Here is a 16960-nt window from a genome sequence, read left to right as displayed (position 1 = left end):
ATGAGGGCGACGATGCTTAGCTAATGAAGATAGATCTGAAGAGAGAAGAACCTGGGGAAATCAACAAGGATGATAGGATCAAGAAGGCCACGGAGGATCAAGCTCCGACAGCAGAAGAAGACATCCTTCAACCTCATTACAATCTTCTTACCCCTAGTGAAATTGAAGCTTTCAAGATGATTGAAATAGTTTGGGTGCAGAACAAGTATCTAACTCGTGAAAATATTCTGTTGCAAGAGCATATCACCGCACTAAGGGGCATTATTCGTAAGTTGGAGCACCTCCTACGCTCGATGTTGGACGACAAGCCTACATCATCAACAATCCCTTCATCACCACCTCCGAAGAAAGAGACATAAATACATGGGTATGGGCACTCCCCTTGGCATCTGCCAAGCTTGGGGGAGGTGCCCCGGTATCGTATCACCATCACACTTCTATCTTTACCGTTTTTCTCAGTTCGATCCTTTTGGTAATATCTTGATCTAGTAGAATAAAGTTTTAGTATGATCTAGTTTTGAGTTTTTCTTCATGATCCTTCTATGTAATCGAGTCCGTGAGCTATATATAATAAAGATTAGTTTTGAGTCGAGGGCTCGGTTATCTTGTTATGTCTTGAGGGAATAAAAATAAAAGAGAAGAGAAAGAATAAAAAGAATTAAAGAGATCATACTGATCTTGTGGAGAGTAACGACTTCACATATAAAGAGTATGATGAATAAAAGTTGTTGAGAGTTGACAAACATAGTTTTGGTCATCGTTGCAATTAATAGGAAGTAATAAAGAAAGAGAGGTTTTCACATATAAATATACTATGTTGGACATCTTTTATGATTGTGAGCACTCATTAAAATATGACATGCTAAAAAGTTGATGTTGGACAAGGAAGACAACGTAATGGGTTATGTTTTCTTATATCCGAAATAAAGTATATTGTCATGGATCATCCGACATGTTGAGCTTGCCTTTCCCCCTCATGCTAGCCAAATTCTCTGCACCAAGTAGAGATACTACTTGTGCTTCCGAATATCCTTAAACCCGGTTTTGCCATGAGAGTCCACCATATCTACCTATGAATTGTGTGAGATCCTTCAAGTAAGTTGTCATTGTTGCATGCAATAATAATTTCTCTCTAAATATCTATGATCTATTAGTGTGGAGAAAATAAGCTTTATACGATCTTGTAATATGGAAGCAATAAAAGCGGCGGACTACATAATAAAGGTCCCTATCACAAGTGGCAATATAAAGTGACATTCTTTCGCATTAAGATTTTGTGCATCCAACCATAAAAGCACATGACAACCTCTGCTTCCCTCTGCGAAGGTCCTATCTTCTATTTTTGCTTTATGTCTTATGCAAGAGTCGCGGTGATCTTCACCTTTCCTTTTTACACTTTATCCTTTGGCAAATTGTAGGTGGAAACGACACCTATGGAATCACTGGGATCCCTTCTACGGTTGGCGGGCACGGGGTTGTGCAAAGAGCGGGTCTGGTAGTCAGCACAAGGATCTTTTACCTAGGTTCGGGCCGCGAAGATGCGTAATAACCTAGTCCTGCTTTGATGTATATTTGAGTGTTCTTGAGCTCTCGAACTAGCTACGGGGCGTGCGTAGTCCAAAAGATCCGAATCTTCCTCCAGTACGCCTCGGGCCTCCTTTTATAGACGAAAGGGGTCACCACAGTGGCACACAGGAGGTGGAAAGGTATACAGTGTACAAGCTTATCGCCTGTCATTACGGGACAAGGCGCATTAAATGCGCCCCTTAGGTGTCCCGTTGCTTTATTGGGGACGGCAACGAGGCCCGTCTCGTCCGTCACCGCCCCACCTTGCTCCAACACGCGTCCAGGCCAATGATGCATGCAGTGCCACGTAGGCTGGTAGGCTGCTGAGATGGCGTGGTGATAGGGTCTTCACGAAGATTTGCATGCCACCACGCAGGTGCTTGCTGAGTTGGCCTGGAAGCAGCACGTCGCCACGTAGGTGCCTGCCCAGCTGGTTGGGCTTGCAACTGTATGGGAATGGCGGTGGAGTCTTGGAAAACGTGGGCCTGATTGCGGCCCCGCAGGTGTCCTCGGCAAGGGTCTTGCCGTGACATCGCGGTCGTCCCTGACTAGGATCTTGCCGCAGGTCTCATGGATTGCCTCGGCGAGGATCTCGCGAGGATTGTTGTCTTCTGGTCCTCATCTGATCTCGTGTCTTTATGATCTTCACAAAGATCTGCATGCCACCATGGAGGTGCCTCCCGAGCCTTGGTTCCAATGTGGCTGATGGTGTTGGAACCCTTGGGCTCAAGGGTGGCGCGCTTTGCTGGCGTTGGGCAAGTTGCCCCGGCAAGGCTCTTGCCGGGACCGCGGAGGCCGCCCCGACAAGGGCCTTTCCGGGGGAGTCCACCTCACCCTCTTGCTCTTTGTGTCTCTGGTCTTAGCGTTGCTTTACCCGTCTTGTGCTTTTGGATGGAGTGCTGCTCTGCTATTCTCGTGCTTCTGCTCCCTCCCTTTGCCCTGCTCAGTGTGGCCGCTGGTGTGGCACTGACTGCCCGTGCACAAGTAGAGAGGTAAAAAGGAGAGCCCCTACTTTTGTACACCGACAGGAGCCCCCGGGCCTGGGCCACACATAAGCACAACGCGTTGTTGGGCCAGGCCCAGAACGGTGCGCGGGCAGGCGGGGCGGATTCTTACCGCAGTAATTCATTCGCTCGCTGTGCTTCCCCACAACCCGCGTTGAATGCGCGACGTGGAGGCGCCGCGCGTGACGTGGGGGTCATGCGTGGGGCGGCTGCTACCCTCATGCGTCACATCGTGGTAAAGTGGCGGCTCGCGCCTTCCCCATAAAAAGAGGAAGACGCAGGGGCGCGGCTCATTTACAGAGTGGACTCGGGTCGTGGCCTCCGAGGCGCCCGTGCCCTACGATCACGGGGTGGAAAACGGTCGCCTCACTCATCCCCTCGATTTCTTTTTGCTCGCCACGTGTCCCCCATGCTTTGAAGATGGTAGGCGGCGGGTGCGGGACTTGAATGATGAGGCGGGGAACCGGGCCGCTGCTGATTGGAGCAGCGGGTCGGTGTTGATTCCCTGCGCTCCTGATGGCCGGATTGGTTGAGCGGGGCGGCCGAGCCCCGACTCCGTCCCTCTATAAGAAGGGGAGGGGGATGGCACCCCTCAATCTTTCACCATCTGCCTCCTTCCACCTTGGCTTCTTTCTTTTTTCTACTATGGCGAGAGGGCGCGCCGGTGCTTCGACGATGGCGACGTGGGTCTCCGCTCGACAGCGCGCCCCTCCTTCCCAAGAGCTCATGGCGGCGGAGCCGGCCACGAGGGGCAGGGGAGGGGCGAGGCCGAGGTCGCCGTGGCACTCGGGGAAGACGAGGACGGGGCGATGCACCAGCACCGCCTCCGCCGGCGGTCCCTCCCCCAATGGAGGGCCACGTCGAGGACCAGCCCCGCGAGTTCTTCATCAGGCTGCACCGGCCAACACGCCGTCGCCTTCGTCTCCCTACTCCATTCGCTCGGGAGATGGAGCTCCACCCGCCATAGACTCTGAGATTGCATATGAGGGGCTGCGGGAATGGCGGCACGCGGGTTGATGTCGATTTTACCTCCCCTCACGTCATGTATCTTCGTCGCGGATGGAAGACCTTCGCTCGTATCCACAACCTGACGGCGGGGCTCGTTCTCTATCTCAAATTAATGGAGAACGGCCTGCTCTCTGTCAAGTTCTTTGGAGACTTTGGAACTCGCCTAAAGTGCCACGTGGAGAGCTCCTCCGATGACGAAGACTCTTCCTCAAGCGGGAGTGATGAAGAGGACATCGATAGCGATGACGAGGGCGTCGAGCGGGGAAACGCCGACTCCGACTCTGACTGACCGCGCCGCCCCTCCCTTGGCCACGTGCCCTGCCGAGGGCCTTCCTAGTCAAGCTCTCCATCGGCGCGTTCCCCATCGCCCCCCTTTTGCCTTCACCTACCGCACCTGGGAGGAAAAGGGCAAGAACGGGGATCATGGGGCACTTATCTTTTTTTAGTTTGTAAGCCTACGGGCCTTAGTAGAATTTAGACCTTGTAATCCCCTCGCTCGTGTACTCATTATGTATGAATTGTACTTGTTTACAATGTATGAATGAAAACAAGGGTGTTTGCCAGGTTTTGTTTGCGCGTGGGCGAGGGCCACACCGAGGAACGCCTCCTCGTTATCTTAAGATAACCATTGTATCCCGGCAATAGGCCTTGCCGTCCTCCTGCTCTATAGCTCGGCTACACTCACGCCCTTGGCGGAGGTAGGGGCCGAGTAGGATTAGGCCCTTCGCTCGCCCCCTTCCCATCGCACTACAACCAAGTTCCGGCCCAAAGTAAGGTTTTCGGACACGGGACAGAGGGAGCAAGATGGTACGAGAGCGAGCGAAGTCTTATATGTTCAAGGTTCATATGGAGGCACAGAGTGGGGGAGAAAGACTTATCTGATGTCGCAGCCCCCCGAGAACCTTGCCTTGCCGTGATTGGATTCCCAGACCTGCAGCCCCCGGCAACCTTGGCTTGTCGGGGTCCGGGCGTCGGCCTGTTCTCTTTTCTTCCAAAATAGCTCAGCAGAAATGTCCATGCATCCTGCGAACCAAAAAAGGACGGGAAGGAACAGAGATATGCATACTCGACCTCTATGCTAAGGGTTAATCGCCGCCAAGCACTATCAAACCTAACACACAGAGAGAGACTCAACCTAGCATGCATGCTAAAACTTAGGGCGTCAGCGCTTCATTTATTTATGCTCAGGGTCTGCGCCTGGCTTTGTACAAAGGGTTACATGCCTTGCCGGCAAGGCTTGTACAAAAGTTGGTTTGCCGGGGAGCCTAGCAACAGCGCCTTATGGGTAAAACTTGCGAAGATGTTCGATGTTCCAGGAGTTGCTCACTGGAATGCCATCTTCGGTCTCCAGGCGGACCGCGCCGGGCCTGGTGACTTGTATTACCCGATAAGGGCCTTCCCACCTTGGCGTCAACTTGTTGGAATTCTTGGCCGACTGAACGTGTCGAAGAACAAGGTCGCCTTCCTCAAAGCCTCGGGCATGAACGTTGCGGCTATGGTAGCGGCGCAAGGCTTGCTGGTAGCATGCTGCTCGCACAGCCACCCGAAGATGATCTTCCTCAAGGAGCGTTGCGTCGTTTTGCCTTAACTGTTGTTGCTCAAGCTCATCATAAGCGAGCACTCGAGGTGACCGTACGTGAGTTCTGTGGGGAGAACTGCTTCTGCCCTGTAAACAAGGGAGAAAGGTGCCTGGCCGGCGGCTCGATTTGGTCTCGTTCTGATTGACCAAAGAACTGCCGGCTATTCATCAATCCAACATCATCCGCACCTGCGTAGCCTGTCAAAAGTCCTTGTCCGGAGGCCTCGCAACACTTCAGCATTTTCTCTCTCAGCCTGGCCGTTGCTCCGTGGATGTGCAACAGAAGCAAAACAGACCTTGCTGCCGAGGTCCTGGATGTACTGCATGAAGGCGTGGCTCGTGAACTGTGTGTTGTTGTCGGTGATGACTCTATTTGGCACACCAAAATGGCAGACTAGCCCCTTGAAGAATTTGACGGCTGATTGTGCTGTCACCTTTCTCACTGCCTCCACCTCCGGCCACTTTGTGAACTTGTCGATTGCAACGTACAGGTACTCAAAGCCCCCGACAGCACGGGGAAAGGGGCCCAGTATGTCGAGCCCACAGACCGAGAATGGCCAGGAAAGAGGGATTGTTTGGAGAGCTTGAGCTGGTTGATGAAGCTTCTTTGAATGGAACTAGCACGCTTCACACTGGGTTACTAGTGTCGTTGCATCTTGGAGGGCTGTGGGCCGGAAGAAACCTTGCCGGAAATCCTTGCCGGCAAGGGCCCTCGACCCTATGTGGTAGCCACATATGCCTCCATGTATAACTGCCAACAGCTCCAGTCCTTCCTCCCGGGGAATGCACTTCAATTTCACAACGTTTGGTCTTTTTCTGTACAGAACATTGTCGACGAACTGATACATGGCAGGCCGAGATGTCGATTCGTTTTCCGCCCCAAATGAGATGGGGAATTAGTCACCTCTATCCCTTCATCTTTTTGAAAGGAATCGAGGCCCGAATCGAATACAAGGTACCCACGGAAAAGGCAAAACCGGCTGGCCGCTCAAATAAGTAAAATGAAATGTAGTTAGTTGTCTTGTTGTTGTTCGCCGCCTTGACACATTCCCCGGCATCGTCCCACACAGAAAGAAAGAGCGTGGAGCCCCCGCAGTCGAGGAGGGCAAAGATAGGTTTGCAAACCAGATTATTGGCTGTTACATTCAGACACATGAAATGCTAGATGTTATATGCAGCAAGGTCAAAACTGGGCTTTTATTTGTCCCTATAGAAAGATTATTCACCAAGCGCCAGGAAAGCTTTAGCTTTGCCATAGAGTGACAGTCGGGGGGAGCAGGAGAGAGGGAAAGAGGCAAATGAGAAAGAAGAAGGAGCAGGGTCGAGGCTACATTTATGTTAAGTCTGGTCGCTTGGGCCGTTGTACCTTTTGATTATGGTATGGTATTGTCAGATCCGAACATAGGGCTACAGTATGCCTGGAGTTCGTAGTGCCCACTAGATATCATTGGCAAGTTATAGAAGTCTTTCTCTCTTCTGAGATATCATTGGTCAGTGCAGCGAGGGGCAACCATCATTTCTACCCATTGATTGGAAACCCTCGGGGAAAATGATCCCATAAACAAAGGAAATATTCAGTACGACGACGGGCTACTTTCTCTGCTTCTTCCTGCTCCTCAGGGAGCTCCCCTGTTTGGGGGAATCAGACGGTATGCCGTGCCCATGCCGGAGCCTGGGGCTCGATGGCAAGGACCAAAGGCATTTCCTCTGCCATGGGAGCGGTTGTCTGTACGGCCAGGGCTTGACGCCCTGCCGGAGTCTGTTGCCCCATGGCAGGCTCGGTGTCCATGGCAACATCCTTGCCGGTGGCTCCTGGGAGCTCGGCGGGAAAGTACTTGCCGGGGCCTGATTTCCTACGCTTGTTCTGCTCTATCGATGGTTCAACGGATGGTTGAGTTAACCAAAGCACAAAAGTACCTAGTTCCACAGGTAGTTTGAGGGCAGCGCGTTTTGACAGGTAGTCGGCGATGTCGTTCTCCACTCGGGAAATATGCTCCGCTTGTATACCTTCAAAACGCTCCTCCAGCTTCCTCATCTCACCTATGTAGGCCTCAATCAACGGGCTTTGGTAGTCTTTGTTAACTTGCTTGATGACAAGCTGTGAATCACCCCTGACAATGAGCTTCTTGACTCCGGGGTCTGCCGCGATCCTGAGACCGGCAAGCAACCCCTCGTATTCAACAGTATTGTTCGTTGACATCTCTCTGGAAAAGTACATCTGGACTACATATTTGAGGTGCTCTCCGATGGGTGCAACGAGTAGCACACCAGCAACGGCGCCTTGCAGCGAGAAAGCCCCGTCAAAGTACATAATCCAGTTGCGACTTGTTTCCTTGCCGGGGAGAGTGGTCTCCTGGACCTCTTCGTCGGGTGTTGAGGTCCATTCGCAATGAACTCCGCCAAGACCCTACTCTAGATTGTCGAAGTACTTTCAAACTTCAAACCAAAGCTTGACAGTTCCAAGGCCCATTCCACAATCCTCCCGGTTGCGTCTGGGTTATGCAATATCCGTTGCAACGGGAGGCGGGTGACGACGGTGATTTCGTGGGTTTGGAAGTAATGACGCAGCTTCCTTGAGGCCATAAGGAGGCCGAAGAGCAATTTATGTACGCCGGAGTACCTTGATCTAGCCCCTTGCAAGAGGGAGCTGACAAAGTAAACCGGGTGCTGCATAATCTTCTTCTTCTGCACCACTCCATTTGGTTGCACAGGCCCTGTCCCGCCGGCGTCAGACTCCGCCGGGGGCCTTGCCTTGCCGGCATTAGGCCCTGCCAAGGGGAGCTCTGGCTCGTCATCCGCCAGTCCTACCATTGCCACTGCCTCTTTGTCGACCTCCCTCTGCGCCACTAGCGCGGCGCTGACCACTTGGTTCTTTGCCGCTAGATATAGCAGCAACGACTCGTGTGGTTTAGGCGCAACTAGTATTGGTGTAGAGGAGAGGTATTTCTTCAAGTCCTGCAGTGCTGCTTCGGCCTTTGGGTTCCATTCCATTGGGCCCGCCTTCTTCAAGATTTTTAAAAAGGGAAGGGCACGCTCGGCAGACTTGGAAATGAACCTACTCATGGTGGCAACGCAGCCGGTGAGCCGGCGCACATCCTTGATCCGCCTAGGCGCCTCAATTTGCTCAATGGCCTTGATCTTATCTGGATTCGCCTCGATCCCGCGCTGTGACACAAAGAACCCGAGAAGTTTGCCAGATGGAACACTGAAGGCACACCTCTCAGGGTTCAGCTTGAGGTTGATCTTGCACAAATTCGCAAACGTCTATTCTAAATCTTGTACAAGTGTCGCCTTGTCCTTGGTTTTGACCACTATGTCATCCATATAAGTTTCCACATTTCTATGTAGCTGGGGCTCAAAACTAATTTGGACTGCTCTTGCAAACGTTGAGCCAGCACTGTTCAACCCGAAAGGCATTCGTAAAAAACAATATGTACCACATGGGGTGATGAATGCTGTCTTCTCTTCATCTTCTCTCGTCATGAAGATCTGGTGGTATCCTGAGTAGGCATCAAGGAACGATAACAAGTCGCACCTGGCCGTGGAGTCAACAATCTGGTCAATGCGCGGCAATGGGAAAGGGTCCTTTGGACAAGCCTTATTGATATCTGTGTAATCAATGCACAGCCTCCACTTCCCATTTTCCTTGCGCACCACCACCGGATTGGCCAACCACGTCGGATGGAGCACTCCCCTTACCAAGCCTACCGCTTCTAACTTCCTGATCTCCTCCGTGATGAACTCCTGCCGTTCCAAAGCTTGCTTCCTGACCTTCTGCTTGACGGGTCGCGCATGAGGACAGACAGCAAGATGGTGCTCAATCACCTCCCTGGGAACACCGAGGATGTCGGATGCTTGCCATGCAAACACATCGACATTCACCCGCAGGAAGGTGACGAGCGCGCCTTCCTATTTTCTGTCAAGGGAGGAGATTATGGTGAAAGCCCCTCCCGTGCCATCCTCCTTGACGGACACCTTCTTGGTCTCTGGTGGTGCAACTCTGGATTTCTTGCTCTTGCTGGTGGAGCTCTCTGGCACGTCCTCGACGGGAGCACAGCACTCTGAAGAGGTGCGCTTGCCGGAGTGGGTGCGAGAGGCCTTGCCGGTCTTCTTCCCACCCTCCCCCGGGGGCTTCGGCAGCAGGAGCAAGTGCCTTGGCGGCAGTCGCCGCAACTGCCTCCCGGTAGAGTTGGTCAGCGCAAATCAGCGCATCCTTCTTGTCGGAGGGGACGGTGATGATGGTCATCGGCCCAGGCATCTTCAACGTGTTGTAGGCGTAATGCGACACCGCCATGAACTTGGCTAGTGCTGGGCGGCCAAGGATCCCATTGTTGGGCAAGGGGATCTCGGCTACATCGAAAACAATCCTCTCCATCCTGTAGTTCAACTCGCCTCCAAACGTCACCGGCAGCGTGACCTTTCCCTTCGGCTGGCTCCTTCCCAGGTTGACCCCTTGAAATGTGCCCATCTCCTCGAGGTCTCCGTCAGGAATCTGCAGCCTTTTGATCAAACAGGCGAGATCAAGTTCAGATCGGCCCCGCCGTCAACTAGCATCTTTGTCACCTTGAGGTTGCGTATTGTTGGTGAAACCAACAACGGCAAGCACCCGACCGCAGTGGTGCGATCAGGGTGGTCCTCGGCGTCAAAAATGATAGGCGTGCTGGACCACTTCAGTGGCTTTTGAGCATCGAGTGATGGTTCCGCTGCTGTGATCTCACGCGCCCACTGCTTGAGCTGGCGGTGAGAAGTGTGCAGCGAGGCACCACCGTCGACGCACATGGCCTTCATAGCTTTCTGGGACTCATGCTCGCCGGACTCGTCGTCCTCGTCATGACCATCGTCTTCCTGCTTCTTGTCGCGGCCCCGAGCGGGCCTCCCTTGTGGTTATCCTTGCCGCGGCGACCCCCTTGGCCGCCCCGCTTCTTGCCGGATCCTTCGGCACCATCCTGAGCCTTCTCCTTGTCCAGCCTCTCATACTCAACTTTTTGCTTCTCGGCAAGCAACTCAACTTGTCGGCAGTTCTGGAGGTCGTGGCCCTTGGTGCGGTGGATCTTGTAGTATTGCTTGTCGGAGCCTCCTGGCTTGTCGGCAGCCGCCAAGGCCCGGCAAGCGGCACACCCCGCAATTTCCTTGCCGGGGTCGCCTGCCTTTGCCATCTTGGCAGCGCCGGTGTCCTCGGATCCCTCGACGGCAAGCACGGTCTTGCCCTTGCGCTTCCTGTTGCGGCACCGGCCCTTCTTCGTCGGGGTGGCTGTGTCTTCGTCTGTGGAGTCGGTTTCCGCACCGGCGTCCTCGCCAGGGTACTTCCTCCCCTCTTCAGATCGAGGGCACCTATCGGCCAGAACGTAAAGTTCGGCCACATATTTGACCTTGTTCATCGCCAACTCTTCACGCATCTTGCGGTTGCGCACATTCTGATGGAATGCGCTGATCACGGCGGCGGGATGAACATCTGGGATGTTGGACTGCACCCGACTGAACCTCTGTATGTACTTGCGCAAGTTTTCACCTTCCTTCTGGGGGATGATATGCAAATCGCTCGCCTGGCCATGAGCTTGGTGGCCTCCTGTGAAGGCGCCAACGAACTCATGACACAAATCCGACCAAGAAGAAATGGAATCCGCCGGCAAGTGCATCAACCATGACATTACATTGGCTTTATGTGCCAATGGGAAGTAATTGGCAAGCACCTTATCGTCGCGAGCTCTAGCAGCTTGCATGGCGATGGTGTAGATGCTGAGGAACTCCGACGGATGGGTCTTGCCATTGTACTTCTCGCCGACATCGGGCATGAACGTGCGGTGGGAGGGTCACTGGAACTGCCGCAGCTCACGGGTAAAGGCTGGGCAACCCACCTCGTAGGGTAGGTCGCCAGAGCCTCCTGGTGCTGGGTGGTCCATAGTGGGCCCCGCCCGTGTATGTGACTGGTGGCGTGCATCGCCCCGACGCTCGATGGTGGTTCGAGCGTCTTCATGGACTCGCTCCCGAAGAACTTGGCGCTCATCGCGGTGGGTCCGTGGGTTGGACGATGCTATGGAAATGTTATCACAAGCGTCATCACGACGGATCAACACCCGCGGTGGCAGGCGTGGAGGAGCGGCACCTCCGATCCTTCCACCACTGGCATGCGGCGGCTCGACGGAGCGCCGGCCTGAGGGCCCCGCCGCTCGTGGCTCATCTTTGTTGGCAACACCGACGAGGCTTCGGATGGTGGCTCTCCACTCATCGAGCTTTTCCGCAGCAAGAGGAAAGTCGAGGAGCAACTGTGCGCGCGCCAAAGCTTCTGCTGGCGTGGGTGGCAGCGAAAGCTGCGTGGACCGTGACGCGCTCCGACTTCTAACCATGTTAGAAGGATCTCTATCACGGCCTGGTGGCTGTGCGCCATTTTCGTCATCGTCTCGACGTGCATGCTGGCCTTCTACATCCCGCGAATGACGCACAAGACTCTTCCCACGGCGGCGCCCAGGGTCACCAGCTGGTGACGCTGCTCGTCGCGCACAACCTAGGAAGAGCATGTCGTGGGCACCGGTGTAGGTCCCTCGGAAGTCGCCGCGCCGCCCTAGGTGGCACGACGCCGCCCCTGGAGGGCCCCGCGCCGTCTGCGAGGGGGGGTCCGTCTTTGGATTTGGTGGCGTGCGGCCCGTCAACTCGCGCACGAACGATGCCGCCCCACCACTCGCCCGCGCTGGTATGGGCCGTTCGACCCCCGACGAACCGATCGATGTGATCGTCTTCTTCTTGGGAGCCATGGCGATGAAGAACTACTAAAATAATTGCTAGACCGGATTTTCGCAACTGCACCCCCTACCTGGCGCGCCAAAGATGTCGGTGGAAACGACGCCTATGGAATAACTGGGATCCCTTCTAGAGTTGGCGGGCGTGCGGTTGTGCAAAGAGCGGGTCTGGTAGTCAGCACAAGGATCGTTTACCCAGGTTCGGGCCGCGAAGATGCGTAATACCCTAGTCCTGCTTTGATATATATATATATTTGAGTGTTCTTGAGCTCTCGAACTAGCTACGGGGCGTGCGTAGTCCAAAAGATCTGAATCTTCCTCCAGTACGCCTCGAGCCTCCTTTTATAGACGAAAGGGGTCGCCAAGTGGCACGCAGGAGGTGGAAAGGTATACAGTGTACAAGCTTATCGCCTGTCATTACAGGACAAGGCGCATTAAATGCGCCCCTTAGGTGTGCCGTTGCTTTATTGGGGATGGCAACGAGGCCCGGCCCGTCCGTCGCCGCCCCGCCTCGCTCCGACACGTGTCCAGGCCAACAATGCATGCAGCGCCACGTAGGCTGGTAGGCTGCTGAGATGGCGTGGTGGTAGGGTCTTCACGAAGATCTGCATGCCAACACGCAGGTGCTTGCTGAGTTGGCCTGGAAGGCGCACGTCGCCATGCAGGTGCCTGCCCAGCTGGTTGGGCTGGCAGCTGTATGGGAACGACGGTGGAGTCTTGGCAGACGTGGGCCTGGTTGCGGCGCCGCAGGTGTCCTCGGTAAGGGTCTTGTCGTGACATCGTGGTCGTCCGAGGCAAGGATCTTGCTGGAGGTCTCGTGGATTGCCTCGGCGAGGATCTCACGAGGATCGTCGTCTTCTGGTCCTCATCTGATCTCGTGTCTTTATGATCTTCACAAAGATCAGCATGCCACCATGGAGGTGCCTCCCTAGCCTTGATTCCAATGTGGCTGATGGTGTTGGAACCCTTGGGCTCAAGGGTGGCGTGCTCTGCTGGCGTTGGGCAAGTTGCCCCGGCAAGGCTCTTGCCGGGACCGCGGAGGCCGCCCCGGCAAGGGCCTTGCCGGGGCAGTCCACCTCGCCCTCTTGCTCTTTGTGTCTTTGGTCTTGGCGTTGCTTTGCCCATCTTGTGCTTTTGGCTGGAGTGCTCCTCTGGTATTCTTGTGCTTCTGCTCCCTCCCTTTGCCCTGCTAAGTGTGGCCGCGGGTGCGGCTCTGACTGCACGTGCACAAGTAGAGGGGTAAAAGGAGAGCCCCTACTTTTGTACACCGACACAAGCACATTGTGTTGGAAAGATCCTGATATATATCCAATTGGATGTAGGTTAATTGTGAAAGACTAAATGATAGTTGAGTATGTGGACTTGCTGAAAAGCTCTTATATTGACTCTTTCCCATGTTATGTTAAATTGCAATTGCTTCAATGATCGAGATCATAATTTGTTTGTTTTCAATGAAGTTTTTTATTCATACTTGACATTGTGAATAGATTATTACTTTAGCATAAGAAATCATATCACAATATATATGTGCTGTTATAAGAATGATCATGATGCCCTCATGTCCGTATTTTATTTTATCGACACCTCTATCTCTAAACATGTGGACATATTTTTCGTTATCGCCTTCCGCTTGAGGACAAGCGAGTCTAAGCTTGGGGCAGTTGATACATCCATTTTGCATCATACTTTTATATCGATATTTATTGCATTGTAGGCTGTTATTACACATTATGTCACAATACTTATGCCTATTCTCTCTTATTTTACAAGGTTTACATGAAGAGGAGAATGCCGGCAGCTGGGATTTTGGGCTGGAAAAGGAGCAAATATTAGAGACCTATTCTGCACAACTCCAAAAGTCCTGAAACTTCACGAAAGTCAGTTTTGGAATATATTAAAAATATTGGGCGAAGAAAGCACCAGAGGGGGGCCACACCCTGTCCACGAGGGTGGGGGCACGCCCCCTGCCTCGTGGGCCCCCTGGCAGGCCTCCGGTGCCCATCTTTGGCTATATGAAGTCTTTTGCCCTGGAAAAAAATCAGAAGGAAGCTTTCGGGACGAAGCGCCGCCGTCTCGAGGCGGAATCTGGCGAAACCAATCTAGGGCTCCGGCGAAGCTGTTATGCCGGGAAGCATCCCTCCGGGAGGGGGAAATCATCACCATCGATCCTCTTGTCGGGAGGGGGTCAATCTCCATCAACATCTTCACCAGCACCATCTCATCTCGAACCCTAGTTCATCTCTTGTATCCGGTCATTGTCTCGAAACCTCAGATTGGTACCTGTGGGTTGCCAGTAGTGTTGATTACTCCTTGTAGTTGATGCTAGTTGGTTTATTTGGTGGAAGATCATATGTTCAGATCCTTTATGCATATTAATACCCCTCTGATTATGAACATGAATATGATTTGTGAGTAGTTACGTTTGTTCCCGAGGACATGGGAGAAGTCTTGCTATAAGTAGTCATGTGAATTTGGTATTCGTTTGATATTTTGATGAGATGTATGTTGTCTTTCCTCTAGTGGTGTTATGTGAACGTTGACTACATGACACTTCACCATTATTTGGGCCTAGAGGAAGGCATTGGGAAGTAATAAGTAGATGATGGGTTGCTAGAGTGACAGAAGCTTAAACCCTAGTTTATGCGTTGCTTCATAAGGGGCTGATTTGAATCCATATGTTTAATGCTATGGTTAGGTTTACCTTAATACTTCTTTTGTAGTTGCGAATGCTGGCAAGAGGGGTTAATCATAAGTGGGATGCTTGTCCAAGGAAGGGCAGTACCCAAGCACTGGTCCACCCACATATCAAATTATCGAAGTAACGAACGCGAACCATATGAGCGTGATGAAAACTAGCTTGACGATAATACCCATGTGTCCTCGGGAGCGCTTTCCTTTATATAAGAGTTTGTCCAGGCTTGTCCTTTTCTACAGAAAGGATTGGGCCACCTTGCTGCAGCTTGTTTACTTTTGTTACTTGTTACCCATTACAAATTACATAATCACAAAACTATCTATTACCGATAATTTCAGTGCTTGCAGAGAATACCTTACTGAAAACCGCTTGTCATTTCCTTTTGCTCCTTGTTGGGTTCGACACTCTTACTTATCGAAAGGACTACGATAGATCCCCTATACTTGTGGGTCATCACAGGGCCAATCCCACCTCTCACCTAGGTGGTCTCAACCTGCCCTGTCGCTCCTCCACAAAGATCAACCTAGAGGGCCGTCGGGACAAATGTCCTTTCAGCCCCCAATCCATTAATCACCCGCGGGTACTCTACGAGCCGACCCGACTTTAGGCACCACATATATTATATATTATGTAGACAAGTATATACCCTTGATCACCTCCCGAGTGATCATGGCCCGGTAGTATAGCATGGCAGACGGATAAGAATATAGGGCCACTGATGGAATACTAGCATCCTATACTAAGCATTTAGGATTGCAGGTAAGGGTAACAAATGTAGCAACAATGACAGGATATGCAGCAGAATAGGATTAACCGAAAGCAGTAACATGCTACACTACTCTAATGCAAGCAGTAGAGAGAAGGAATAGGTGATATCTGGTGATCAAGGGGGGCTTGCCTGGTTGCTCTGGCAAAGAGGGGTCGTCAACACCGTAGTCGTGCTGGGTAGCGGCGGCATCAGTCTCGGAGTCTACCGGATAGAAGAGGGGGAAGAAACAATAAATATAATGCAAACATAAGCATGACATGACAATGAGCGGTGATAGGTGTGCCCTAACGCGGTAGTAGGTGATACCGGCGAAGGGGGAAGACATCTGGGAAAGTATTCCCGGTGTTTCACATTTTCAGACAGATGAACCAGAGGTTAAATGTTGCACTGTCGCTATGCTAGGGACGTGTGACTGACAAACGGACCTCGTATTCGGATTTGTTGGATTTTTCTAAGCAACTTCCATGTACAAAACATTTTCATCCGAGTTACGGTTTATTTTCTATTAATTTTCAAAGTTTTAAATGATTTTTGAATCTTCTAGATTATTTATTTCGAAAAAGATTAAATGGAAAAGGCTGCTGGCACACAGCAGGGTGTACCCAGCCATTGCACACAGGGGCTGACTGGTGGGGCCAGGTGGCTGAGTCAGCGGTTGACCGTTGACTGGTCAAAGCTTGAATAGTAAGGTGGGACACATATGTCATACTCTAGTTAAGTATTTGGTCTATATTTATCTATTTATTTAAACAGAGTTAATTAGGGAGGACGGGTGTCGGTGTCAAAACCGGCGGATCTCGGGTAGGGGGTCCCGAACTGTGCGTCTAAGGTCGATGGTAACAGGAGGCAGGGGACACAATGTTTACCCAGGTTCGGGCCCACTCTGTGGAGGTAATACCCTACTTCCTGCTTGATTGATCTTGATGGATATGAGTATTACAAGAGTTGATCTACCACGAGATCGTAATGGCTAAAACACTAGAAGTCTAGCCTGTATGACTGTATATCCTTCCGGACTAAGCTCTCCGGTTTATATAGACACCGGAGGGGACTAGGGTTGTACAAAGTCGGTTATAGAGAAAGGAATCTTCATATTTGGTCGCCAAGCTTGCCTTCCACGCCAAGGAGAGTCCTATCCGGTCACGGGAGAGAGTCTTCGGTCTTGTATCTTCATAGCCCATTAGTCCGGCCCATGTCCAACAGGCCGGACGCCCGAGGACCCCTTAGTCCAGGACTCCCTCAGTAGCCTATGAACCAGGCTTCAATGATGAGGTGTCCGGCGCGCAGATTGTCTTCGGCATTGCAAGGCGGATTCTCCTTTCCGAATACTCCAAAGTAGTCTTCGGACGAGTGTGTCCAGATCTGCCACACAAGCACCACAAGAGAATATAATATTTTATAAGTCCAATCTACCGACGACTTTTCGTAGCGTGACATCATGCTTGCCCGGTCATTATTTTGAACCGTTTCATGTCCCGCTGTTTCACGTTTCGAGGCGAGGTTTTTATTGGCACGTCTTGTCGAAGTAGAGATCGTGTCCCCTTATCACGGGATTCTTATTAATACGAGTGTGGGTAACCCAACCGTTCCATTGGAAAGATTCCT

The sequence above is a fragment of the Aegilops tauschii genome, chromosome 4 (assembly GCF_002575655.3).
Source record: "Aegilops tauschii subsp. strangulata cultivar AL8/78 chromosome 4, Aet v6.0, whole genome shotgun sequence".
Classification (NCBI taxonomy): domain Eukaryota; kingdom Viridiplantae; phylum Streptophyta; class Magnoliopsida; order Poales; family Poaceae; genus Aegilops; species Aegilops tauschii.
Note: the sequence above shows the minus strand (reverse complement) of the source record.